The sequence below is a fragment of the Triturus cristatus genome, chromosome 3_2 (genome assembly GCF_964204655.1).
Source record: "Triturus cristatus chromosome 3_2, aTriCri1.1, whole genome shotgun sequence".
NCBI classification, from domain to species: Eukaryota; Metazoa; Chordata; class Amphibia; order Caudata; family Salamandridae; genus Triturus; species Triturus cristatus.
Genome location: NC_140584.1, coordinates 41,444,766 through 41,456,951, shown reverse-complemented (window position 1 = coordinate 41,456,951; position 12,186 = coordinate 41,444,766). Strand labels below are relative to the sequence as shown.

Genomic DNA, 12,186 nt, shown 5'->3' with positions numbered 1-12,186 from the left:
TATACGTTTTTTATTCTCTTCATATTTCTATGCTTCTCTCCTTTTTTTTGTTTCGCCACAATGGTGCAGTATAGCAATGCCTTCAATGGAAACTTTATATTGCGGATTCAAGAACAATTGACTCATGGCTCACTGCCAGAGAAAACTAAGGGGCATATTTACAATAGAAGTGGCGGAGCGTGCCGTTAGCCTCCTTGGCTAAACGCCGCGCGCCACCACTACTGAAACACAGGGTTGCACCATATTTACAACAATATGGTGCAGCCCTGCATTTCCCCCTGCGCTGGCGTTAAATTTAGCGGCCTAGTGCCAACTCAGGCACCCTTGCACCATAGTGCAAGGGTGCCTGCATTGTAGGGGAAGATTATTTATGTGCAGGAAGGTCTCCCTTCTGAAGCCTCTTACCTGTGGTGGCCTGTGGCAACCTTACCATTAGACCCAAAACAGAGCACCATATGCCTTGCACACTGACCAAGTGGTCCAAGGCTAAGTCATAGAGATGGTGTGGGCAAAAAACTAAGACTCAGCATGCACAATAGAAACTCTCAATAAACTCTTCTGGTCTATCATACTGGAAGGCTATTCGGTCTAACTGCTATATACCGATGTTCGATTAATATACATCTCATAGGTATAACCGCAATCTGCTATCAGTCTTTCAGGATAGTTATCTAAGTTGTTGGCAGGGGTCTGAATGTCTGACCTTGTGGCAGCTTCACAGGAATGGAATACTTCTTACCATTTCCGGAGTTAAGTAACTATTATGGGATTACTAAAACTGGATTTTTTTTGTTACTTACAGGAAAGAGAGTTTCTCTCCCATCTTCTACCAAATGAGATTAATTTGACCCACAACAAATTCCTTCATAGTTTCGTTAAAGTACCAAAATGTGGATCTATAAATATTTAATAACCAATTTTGATGAGCCACAGAGGTATAATAAATAAATTAGATTATTTGGCAAGTATATGGTCACATAATCTTAATACTGGAGTTCTACTCATAGAAGTAATGCAAACTAATCAGCTCGCTCAGAGAATTCTAAATGTCTCTAAGCATTTTTAAAAATCTTTTATGAATTTATTATACATCGTATAAGGTGCATAAATGGGGTCTTAGGGAGACATAGGATTGTTATCGTTGTAGTAAACCTCTAGCAGATACAACACATATTTTTGCAACCTGCGTTTTATTATTTCATATTGGAATAAAGTTTTTAATTAAATTCCGCAATTTCTGAAGATAAATGCCCAGCCTGAACCTAAAACCCTCATGCTGGGTTACTCACCTAGTATTCTATCCCATGTAGTTTGGGGCTCATGTTTTTTTGCTAGAACAATAGCCAGGCTGGCGATTGCGTGGGCATGGTTACAGTAGTACGGTCCGGATCCCCTATCTTGGTGGCAGGAATGTGTATTTCTTTGCAGGCTGGAGTTGGCAGTTAAATGTGAGGGGGGTCTTTCTAACATCACACCTGGTTACACATTGAGATATTAAGAGACACTGTTTATTAGCATTATCTGTATATTGAAGAAAAAAATGCTTGTATTTTCGATGAGTAATGAATTTCGTTAGATAATTTTAATCTATGTACAACATATAATATTCATTATACATATTCTATGATGCTATCCAGATATTTATGATGCTGATTTGCAATGTACTAATGAAATGTTTTGAAATCTTTTTTAACTCTCAATAATGCCACCACAACTGCCAGCGCTTTTACTTTCAAAAGAAAAAGTACATTATTCTCCACACATCTTAACACTACATATGAGAATATCAATTAATTGGATAAGCAACAAAACAGAGAGAGAATACTTCTTAGCAAACAGACCAAAACACTTTCAAAATAAACCTCCCCTTGTCTACAGTCTTTGGCAGAGTTTTTTCCAAGTAATAAGCCATGCCTATTGGCTTTACCAAAGAGTTCTTTGCAAATTAACCCCTCACTACCTATAGGCTTTGACAACAGGATTTATGTAGCACACCAAGAGAGTACAAAGTTAGGCCCTCATTTGGAGGGCAAGGGGGTAGCCCAATATTCTTCCGTCTCAGTGGAGGTAATCACCTCTGTTCCTCTAGCAGATGTTCACCCACCAGATCTGGAGAGTGCTGCCTGCTTGTTGATTGCTGTGAATGCTGAAGGGTTTGGCAAGTGTGTGCTATGTCTTTTGTGCCCACTTGCCCAAAGTGTAGTTTGTTCTTGAAAACAAAAAATGAATGTCCCTGACACGGAGCTTTCTTTATGCACACAGGCTACCACGGAGTCACTTCCCTTCCAGGGACTGGCAAGCCTAACATAGACAGAAAAATCTAGGTCGCCCCTTAAAAAAAATAGGACAAATAAATAAGCCAGGGCAAGAGCAACTGTGACAAGGCATCCAAGTGGCAAAAGAGCGGCCACAAATCAAGTGTTTCTGCTAGTGCTGCTAATGAAACCGGCTAAGACACTGCCAAAGGAAACTTAGCGACTCCCCAAAGTCCAAATAAGGGGTAAGGACAACAAGCTTGGTGGTGAATCTACTCTACATTATCCCTGTACTGTTGTGTTTCCTGAAACACTGCTCACAAGCAGGCACAATAGCTCACACACAGCAGGACTTTGAATCCAAATATTGTTGTGGGTGCAGTTTGCATGGTTGAAAGTTTACTTCTCTACAAGCAAACCCAGAAAACAGTCCCAGGTCTGACAGGAGGACCAAGCAAGTTCAACTGTCAAAGAAGCTTTGAAATGGCCATGCTCTTTCCTGTGTGCAAGAACTTAAGCGGTCTTCTACTGGCTTTCTGTTCCTCCACCTTCTCACTTCCCTAAAGAGTGCTGCAGGGCTCCACCCTAAGTCCCACTTTATTACACATCTAAATTAGGCCCCTGCTCACTGTCATATACTCATTTGGTATTCTACACAGAAGACATATAAATCTACTTCTTTATCTCTGAGAATCCAACTTTTGCTTATTCATGAAAGCTATTGCCAAGTGGATGAATCAGAACTGTTTTAAACGGAGATACAGACAAGTTCTGTTCTTTGGCAAAAGATCTATTAGCTATTCTCCCTACTACTGCCCCCCAAAAATTGGACCCAGCCCAGTCTCATTGAAGTCTGTACAAATCTTGGCTTCTTCAACGCTCGACATCTCCTCTTCAGCTAACAGATTGGTTATGTCTCCACCACATGATTTGCAGTGCTCAAAATGCTGTGGAAAAAAACATGTCATGTCCTTATCACTTCTAAGCTAGATGATGGAAACTCAATCTACCCTGGTGCTGCAGAATAACTGATTCAGAGGTTCCAGGCTATGAAAAACTCTGCAGCCCATTTTATCCTCAAGCTCACTTCTCATTTCATCTCGAAGAAGCTCATTCCATCTTTATATCTCCTTGTCTGGTCCATAATGCTATTCCTAACTCTTGATTCAAGTATAACCACCTCCATCCCCAGTTGCACCCTTCATTGCCTAACTTCCTGTGATGTATTCTTAATCCCACTGCCTTCAGGAAACACTTTAAAACATGGATTTTTAATTTTACCTTCTATCTTAATGTCTCAACTGATCCTCAGTGCCAGGACACAAATGGGGTATTTGTTGTGCTACACAAAACTACTAGGCATATGCAGACATTGGGTACAACAATGGAAACACACTGAGGGGTCCATGGATGGAGAAGGCTCAATACAGTTCTCTGTAGAGATGAATCTCTCCATGCACTACAGTGATGATGTAGACATCGTTTCCACACTGTTTTATCAGACAACAGGCTTTGATCTCCTCTTCTGCACAGCTCTTCCTCCTGGAGGGATACACTGTTATACCCTTTTCAACAGTAGATGGCTTCCTCCTTCCTGGTGACATGCAAGCTAAGAGCTGCTCTAGGAGATGCAGTTCAGAAATTCCCATGATCCATCAGGCAATCCGGCTTCCTTCCAAGCAGTCGTCAGCTCTCCTTGCAGTGACTTGTTTCAGGTTTGCCCGTAGCCTGAAAAAGAGGCTGACAATCCATTTTTCCTGTCATGGCACACAACACACAATTTATCTCACACACACAGCTGTGTGAGATTTGGTACTCATCAATGAAAATGTTTTACACCCAGAGGAGAGCAACTGGCTAGTACTCATTTGTGGATTGAACGGTCAGTTCTCTGCTATGTTCACCTTTTGAGAGACTCCTCCAATCAGATACCACATGCCTTCTGTTGTGAGGTACAGCAGGACTCGCACTCCGTTTTCATTTCAGTTTCACGTTTCAGCTTGCCATAGTTTTCTAAGGGTGACTTTTTACAACTTACTTTTACACGATATTCTACGTGTAGTTCATTTCTTAGTAGACATTATTATCCTTTTATTGGTACACTCTGTACAAGGCCAAGAAAATAGAACGCAATGCCCTTGCATTTATGTTGTTCGGTTGGGGACAGCTCCAGACACACCATCACATCAGCACTGCACCTTTGACACAGTGTGATTGGAGCAGTGCTTTTATTATATAAATGGCCTCCGTTTTACATTTGGTAGAGGAGCACTTCTGCTGGGATTCCCCTGGAAAGGGTTACACTGTGGATGAGATGCAGTCCTGCTGACTCTGACCTCTATCCTGTAAAGGACAATAACCTGTTCTACACAGGCCGGCTTCCTGATACATCACATTCAGGCATGGGGTGGTAGACTATCCCAATGGATCTGGCAGAGGGATCTCCCACTATGCTTTCGATAGTATAGGCAGTGTTAGGTAGGAGTATATTCATATAGTAATTCTATTATGGTTGTACTGTTTATCCTTTTCACCATTCTTATAATTCTGGTTACATTGCTTTGTTTCTACTGCCTAATAATTGCAGCACATTCTTTTATACAAGAATACGATTGTTCCAATAAATGTTTGAAAAGCCAATTCGTATATTTCTTGTGTTTCCCTTGGCATGCAAATGTAAACAACAAAAAATTAAGATCTGTTTCCACGATTTCCTTGGGGTAATAAAGAGTGGTCATGTTTGAGTTTGCCGATACCATTTGGTACCCTAGTAAAGTTAGGGGATTCAGAAAGGGCACTGTGAGCTAGCTGGGAATCAGGGCAACATTTTTCGATGGTATATGCGAACCAAGTTCCCATATTCTGAAGCTTATGTTTTTCAAAATTCACAGCCCTACCTAGTTCGTAGAAACTATATAAGATGGTGCCACCAACGTTCTAGGTCAGGCACATGTTAAATGGGTCGCCTAAGTAGTTCTTGCATGTGCCCAAGGTCTTCTTTTCGATTAATACGGAGACGTCCATGGTGTTAGGGGTTCAATCCTCCTGAGCTTAATAGGAAACCACTATTTTATTCTATAGGTTGTTCAAGCTTGAACCTATAAAAAGGATCACCGAACAACAGTATTTTTCTTTTCTTTTCCATTCATTAAAAATGGAGCTAGCAGCTAACATCCCTGTTAACTGCAAACCTTCTGTTACAGCAATCTTAGAACAACAGGGGCTCCTTGATAGAGGGGGAAACTTTACCTTTGTGGTAGAGGCCCACAAAGCATATAAAACAGAGGCATTCTACTCATGGGTTCACTTACCTGCAGTCGATGGCACATCACAAACATTTCACAGTTACACTCCAGCTGCATTACCAAGTTAATATAGACCTTATGAAGAATTAGAAATAGCAATAACATATGATTAACATCAGAATTGGTTCCAAGGTGGCCTCTCACATCCACGAAACACTGTGAGACTGGGTTCCCTCAGTAATTAAGAGGCGATAAGGCCGGTCCTAGCCGGCTATAAACCATACCCAAGCCTAGCACCATTATTTGTTGCGGACCTCCGTGTTCTCTACACAGGTCTAGTTGGACTACACTGACGTTTAAACACAGTTTGTAATGCGCACAATAACAACTACCCCAGCGAGGGCTGTTTAACTTGTGCAGCTGCATATATCTGTGTCTGTAATTAGTCCAGCAACTATTAATAGAAATATGGGTAAGGATGCTTCCAGACGAAAGGAAATTCCGTTCTGGATTGCACAAAAAACAAACCAGCTTGAAGGAGTGTTTCCCCATATGGGACCCAAAGACAAACATAGAATTCTCGCAATGTGCCTACCACTTGAAATGGATCGCCTAGTAGAGGACTATGCTACTTGGGGTACAGTCTTTGCTGTCACATATACCATAACCCATGGTACACCATCAATAGCTGTTTTTTCTGATATGCTGAAACAGATTCAAAATGAATACACTGCTGCCTCTGCCCTGGATTTGGAGATTAAATTAATTAGCAACTTTGCCACAGTTTCTTGAATTATATTGACTAATATTAAGGCGGAGGCAGCAGCACTGGCGGAACATCTTGTGCAGATTGCAGTATTAGATCAAGAGTGCGAATTGCCAAAACTATTGCTGAAACCTATACATCCATAGATCAAGATAATTTGAAAGCCAGACCTAATAAGCCACAGCTTAAGGACAGTTCTGAAAAAGAAACTGCCAAACAGGCACCTGAGTTTTCTAAAAAAAAAAAAGCTGTGACAAACAGAGAAATAAAGAAGAAACAAAAACAAGGGGATAATCTCCACAACCAGAGCCCACTTAAAAACTTTACAATTAACTTAGCCGTGATACACTTAAATCATTATACTGATACACGTCCTTCTCGTAGCAGGACTCACCCAGCAAATGCTCGGAGAGAGGAGGATTTCAGTAAAGCAGGCTGGAAGAGTATGTGAATCCAAGAAAAGACTCATAATTCTCTTCTGACATCATAATAAAAAAGAAGAGAAACTTCCACAACAGAAGCCCCAATTTCAGAAACTAGAGAGTGGCAGATATTTCCACCAAGCATGCCACACATATTGAGAATGCTCCTTCAGAAAGAGAAAAAGAGCAACTGATGAATTTATTCAAGTTGAAACATCAGATCAGCTGGTTAGCCCTCTAGGCAGACTATATGATTTGGACACCCAAATCGAGGGTGACGTACCGCGTACTATTAAAGTAATAATCAGAAAAAAATTAACACCCATGACATTCTCTTGGCTGAAATGGATTGGCCGCCAGAGTTTGATAGAAAAGTCTAACAAGGGGAAGATGTCATTAAACCCTCCTTCTCTGTTCTTGTTCTTGACGTTGTCAAACAAGCTTCTGCCGCAGAATTGGCAACTGAACAAGCCCCAGCATTATATGGCAATCATGTAGGCTGGGATAAGGACTCACCTTATCACGTTATATCAATAATATCCAGCCGGTTAGTGCAAACACGATGCCAAATTAAACATGAAGCAAAACACATGGTTAGGGAAATTCTCTTTCAATTTGAATATCAAGGAGTAGTAGAACCTTGCCTTTCAGCATTGAACAATCCATTGTTTCTGGTAGCAAAACCATATAATTACTACCATTTAGTCTTAGACTACAGACATTTAAACAGTCACACACGCACCATTGCAATTCAAAATGCACACAGTCCAGCACTAATGAACACCACAGTGAGCAAAAAACACAAAACAACTTTGGACAATTACAATGGTGGTTTCTGCCAAAATATAACCCCTGCAAGCAGAGATCTAACAGCATTTAGCACTCTAGGAATACAGAGAAAGTTCTTCTGACTTGCTTAGGGGTACAAGAACAGTCCTGATCTGTTTTCTACCCGAGTAACATCAATTCCTTATGACATTGGCCCGGAAGCCTTGCCCTTTGTTGTTCACATTTATCTCATGGATGATCACTTAAACACACACTTAGCCAGAGTAGATCACATAGTTTTGGGATTTGATGAACAAGGCTACAAGTTCAATATCCAAAAATCTAAAATTGTCTTTCTCAGTGTCCTGTTCCTATGATGAGATTTGTCAAATGAAGGCAAAAGCCTAGCCTCTCATTTCTTCTAGGAATGTGCTCTTATACCACCACCAAACAACATCAAAAAGCCACAATCGCTTATAAATGTTTTCAACTTTGGTAGGACATACATACCAAACTATGTACAACAGATTTAACCATTGTATGAATTAATTCACCCTGATTTTCCCGACAAACAATCAATCAATCAATCAATCAATCAATCAATCAATCAGGTGTTTGTTTAGCACGACTACTCACCCGTAAGGGTCTCAAGGTGCTGGGGGGGGGGGGGGGTCGCAGGTTCCAGTCCATCAAGGAGGGGATCTGTCGAAGAGCCAGGATTTGAGGTTTCTTGCGAAGATGGGGAGCGATGTTATCTGTCTGAGGTGGAGCGGAAGGTCGTTACAGGCTCTAGCCGTGCGGAAGGAGAAGGAGCAACCTCCCGATCTAGTCTTTCTGGTGCGGGGGTCCATGGCGTGGGAGAGCTGGGCTGATCGTAAGGTCCTTTGGGGTGTGTGGAATATGAGTCGGCTGTTCAGGTATACTGGTCCAGTGTTGTGAAGGGCCTTGTGAGTGTGGGTTAGCATCTTGAAGGTGACTCTAGCTTCGATGGGGAGTCAGTGGAGTGTGCGCAGGTGCTGGGAGATGTGGCAGTTTCTTGGCAGGTTGAGGACCAGTCTTGCGGCGGCGTTTTGGATGGTGAGGTTTTTGTTTATTCCGGCATAGAGTGCGTTGCCGTAGTCGAGCCTGCTGGTGACCAGGGCGTGAGTGAAAGTCTTTCTGTGTTTGAGTGGGATCCATTTGAAGGTCTTACGTAGGAGGTGGAGGGTGTGGAAGCAGGAGGACGAGACGGAGTTGATCTGGGGGTTTATTTTGAGCTTGGAGTCCAGGATGATTCCCAGGTTGCGTGGGGGTGGGTGGGCTTTCGAGGGCAGGGAGCCACCAGGTGTTGTTCCATGCATCTGGATTTGGGCCCATGATGAGTACTTCTGTTTTGTTGGTATTTAGCTGTAGGCAGCTGTTTTTCATCCATTTGGTGACGGCTTCCATGCCTTCTTGAAAATTGTGTCTGGCGGTGTTGGGTTCGTTGGATAGGGGGAGGATGAGTTGGGTGTCGTCTGCATATGACACAATGTTTAGTCCGTAGGTTCTGACGATGGGGGCGAGTGGAGCCATGTAGACGTTGAAGAGTGTAGGGCTGAGGGAGGACCCATGGGGGACTCCGCAGGTGGTAGGTGTAGGGTCCGGGAGTAAAGGAGGGAGTCTGACCCGCTGCGTTCTGCCAGAGAGGAAGGAGCGGATCCAGTCGAGGGCCTTGTCTTGGATCTCTGCGTCGTGGAGTCTGCGCATTAGGGTGCGGTGAGAGACTGTGTCGAACGCCGCTGAGAGGTTGAGGAGGATGAGGGCTGCTGTTTCTCCTTTGTCCTTTAAGGTAAGGATGTTGTCTTTTGCGGTGAGGAGGGTGGTTTCCGTACTGTGTTTTTTTCTGACGCCAGATTGAAGGAATCGAGGATGTTGTGCTCTTTGATGAATGTGGCAAGTTGGCTGTTGATGGCTTTCTTGATGACTTTCGCTGGGAACGGGAGCAGGGAGATGGGTCTGTAGTTTTTGAGGTCGGTGGGGTCCGCTGAGGGATTCTTCAGGAGGGGGTTGATCTCAGCGTGTTTCCAGTCGTCAGGGAATGAGGCGGTTGCCAGGGAGCGGTTCATGGTGTGGCAGATCATGGGTGCGATGGTGTCGGTGGCTCTGTTGAAAATGTGGAGGGGGCAGGGGTCTGTGGGGGCCCCGGAGTGGATTGACTTCAACATCTTTAGTATGTCTTTGGTGGTGAGGGCTGTCCCAGTTGGCGATCGCTGGCTTCAGGGTGTCGGGGGTGGTTGGTGTGGGTTCAGTGTATTGGTTGTCTTCGTCAAAGTTGTCGTAGATGCTCTTGATTTTGTGGTGGAAAAAGGTGCTGAGTTTGTCGCAGAGGTCTTGTGAGGGAGGGGTGGACTCGCTGGTGGGTTGGGCGAACTCCTTGATGATGTTGAAGAGTTCTTTGCTGTTGTGTGCATGAGTGGAGATCACTTTTTTCCTTGTTTTTCTGATGAGTTGGTGGCGGACATTGGTGGTGGCTCTGAAGTTGTTGTGGGCGTCTGTGGCTTTGGTGTCCCTCCAGGCTTTTTCGAGGCGGTGGCAAGTGCGTCTGGACTCTTGAAGTTCGGTGGTGAACCATCTAGCTTTCTTGGGGTGGGTGTTGTTTTTCTTGAGGGGGCTATGGTGTTGGCGCTGTCGGAGATCTATCTGTGCAGGGTTCGGGCTGCGGTGTTGGGGTCGTCGTTTTCTTCGATGGTTGGGGTTGAGTTGCTGAGTGATGAGGTTAGCTGGTCGTCGGTGATTCTGGTCCAGTTTCTTCGTGGGAGCAGGTGCTGGTGTCTGTGGATGGTGGGTGTTCTGAAGGTGAAGTGGGCGCATCGATGGTCAGTTTATGGGTGATCGGTGGTGTGGCTGAAGGTGATGGAGTTTCCTGCTGTGAAGAGGGGGTTGAGGGTGTGTCCTGCTGAATCTGTGGGTTTGGTCACGATCTGGCAGAGTCCAATGTTGTGGAGGTTGTCCAGGAGGGATGTGGTGCTGGGGTCCAGTTGGTTGTCGAGGTGGAAGTTGAGGTCTCCCAGTAGGGTGTAGTTGGTGGACGCGATGGCATGTGGGGAGAAGATGTCCGTGATGGAGTTGGCAAAAAGTCTGCGGGGTCCAGGGGGTCGATAGATGAGGGTTCCTCGGAGGGTGGAGGTATGGCTCGCCAGTATCTTGAAGTGAAGGTGTTCCATCAGGTCTGTGAGCTCGTCGGGGAGTGTGCTCAGGCGGAGGGTGGATTTGTGGATGATGGCGATTCCTCCTCCCGGGCAGGTGGGGCGGTCCTTCCTGGAGATGTTGTATCCTTGGGGAATGGCGATGACGATGTCCGGTCGCGAGGTGGTGTTGTTCTAGGTTTCGGTAAAGAATGCTACGTCCGAGGTGGTGCTTTCAAGGAGGTCCCAGATTTCGGTGGCATGTTTGTGGAGGGATCGGACGTTGAGGAGGATGCATCGCAGGGTCTTCGGTTCGGTTGTGTTCTTGCGGCCGGGTTGCGCTGGGTCCGTGGTCTTGGCGGTGCTGCAGGTGTGCCGGCAGTGGTGACAGCTGAAGGGTCCATGGGTGTCGGCTGGTGATGCTAGCTTGCAGTTGTTGCTGCGGCCTGGGTTGAGAGCATGGGGTGCCGCTGGGTCGTAGCGTTGGTGGTGCAGAGATCGATCCAGGGTTCCTGGCGCTGGTTGTAGTCGGGCTGCGGACGGGCGCGGACGGGCGCAGACGGGCTTGCCTTTGGCGCACCGGCGGCGCGGCCGCTGTGCGCCCGCCATTAAGTAGGGTTCGGGGAGGGCTGGACAGCTGGGAGGCGGGGAGGGGAGCTGGATTGGACCGGTCGCACTGGTCATGCTGGGGGGAGGGGCCGCGGGGGCAGCAGCGGCAGGGAAAACGGGCTTAAAAAGGCAAAAGGAAAAAGGCAAAAAGAGAGAGAAAAGTGCAAATAAGGCAGAAAAAGTGCAAGAAAGAGTGGAGGAAAGACTCAGAGTACACAGAAGGAGAGTGAAAGGGGGAGATTGAGATGAGGGTAAAAATGAGTGAAAAACAGAGGAAAGACACAGATGGAGAGTGAAGGGGGAGTTTGATATGAGGGGAAAACGACAAAAAATGGAGGAAAGACCCAGAAGGAGAGTGAAGGGGAAGATAGAAGTGAGAGAAAAAAACGAGTGAAAAAGGAGAGAAAAAGTAGAGCGAAATAATGGAGACAGAGGTCCACTGGACCACCAGGGATGAGGCACAGGTGAAACCTGTGGGTGGAGGAGGGCCTTGAACAACACTCGAGAGTGCAGGGGCTCGGGGGAAGGCCTCACTTAATGGTGGAGCTGCGAGGGAGGGAGAGCAATTTCACTGACAATGAGTCAGTGGTCTTGCAATGGACTTCAGATCACACTGATATTCTAAGAACACTGCAAACTGTTGTGCTTGCATCAAGAGACTTCTATACTCGTGCCAGCACAACTAACTTGGTGGTCCGCATAATTGCAGGATTCACTGGCTATACATATGTCACCTTCAACAAGGGTGATACTGTACCAATGGCATATAAATCACATTTAAATTCTAATGCTGAAATGCGTTTTGCATCAACAGAAAAAATATTGACTTCAGTTTAGACACCTGGTATAAAGGAAAGATGTTGGCTCAGGGGAATAATTGTGGTTACTATATTTCCATCCTTTGAGGTTGTCACCAAGGCAAGCATTCCTAATGCAAAAGCCTTACATCCTAGATGGAACAATGTGCCACCTCTT

General features: G+C 45.2%; 1 protein-coding gene across 1 annotated transcript in view; it reads left to right on the top strand.

Moving 5' to 3' along the window:
• The window catches only part of LOC146856773 (otoancorin-like), a 484,135-nt gene that overhangs the window by 122,247 nt on the left and 349,702 nt on the right, over positions 1 to 12,186 (top strand). The gene's annotated exons all lie outside the window — the stretch shown is intronic.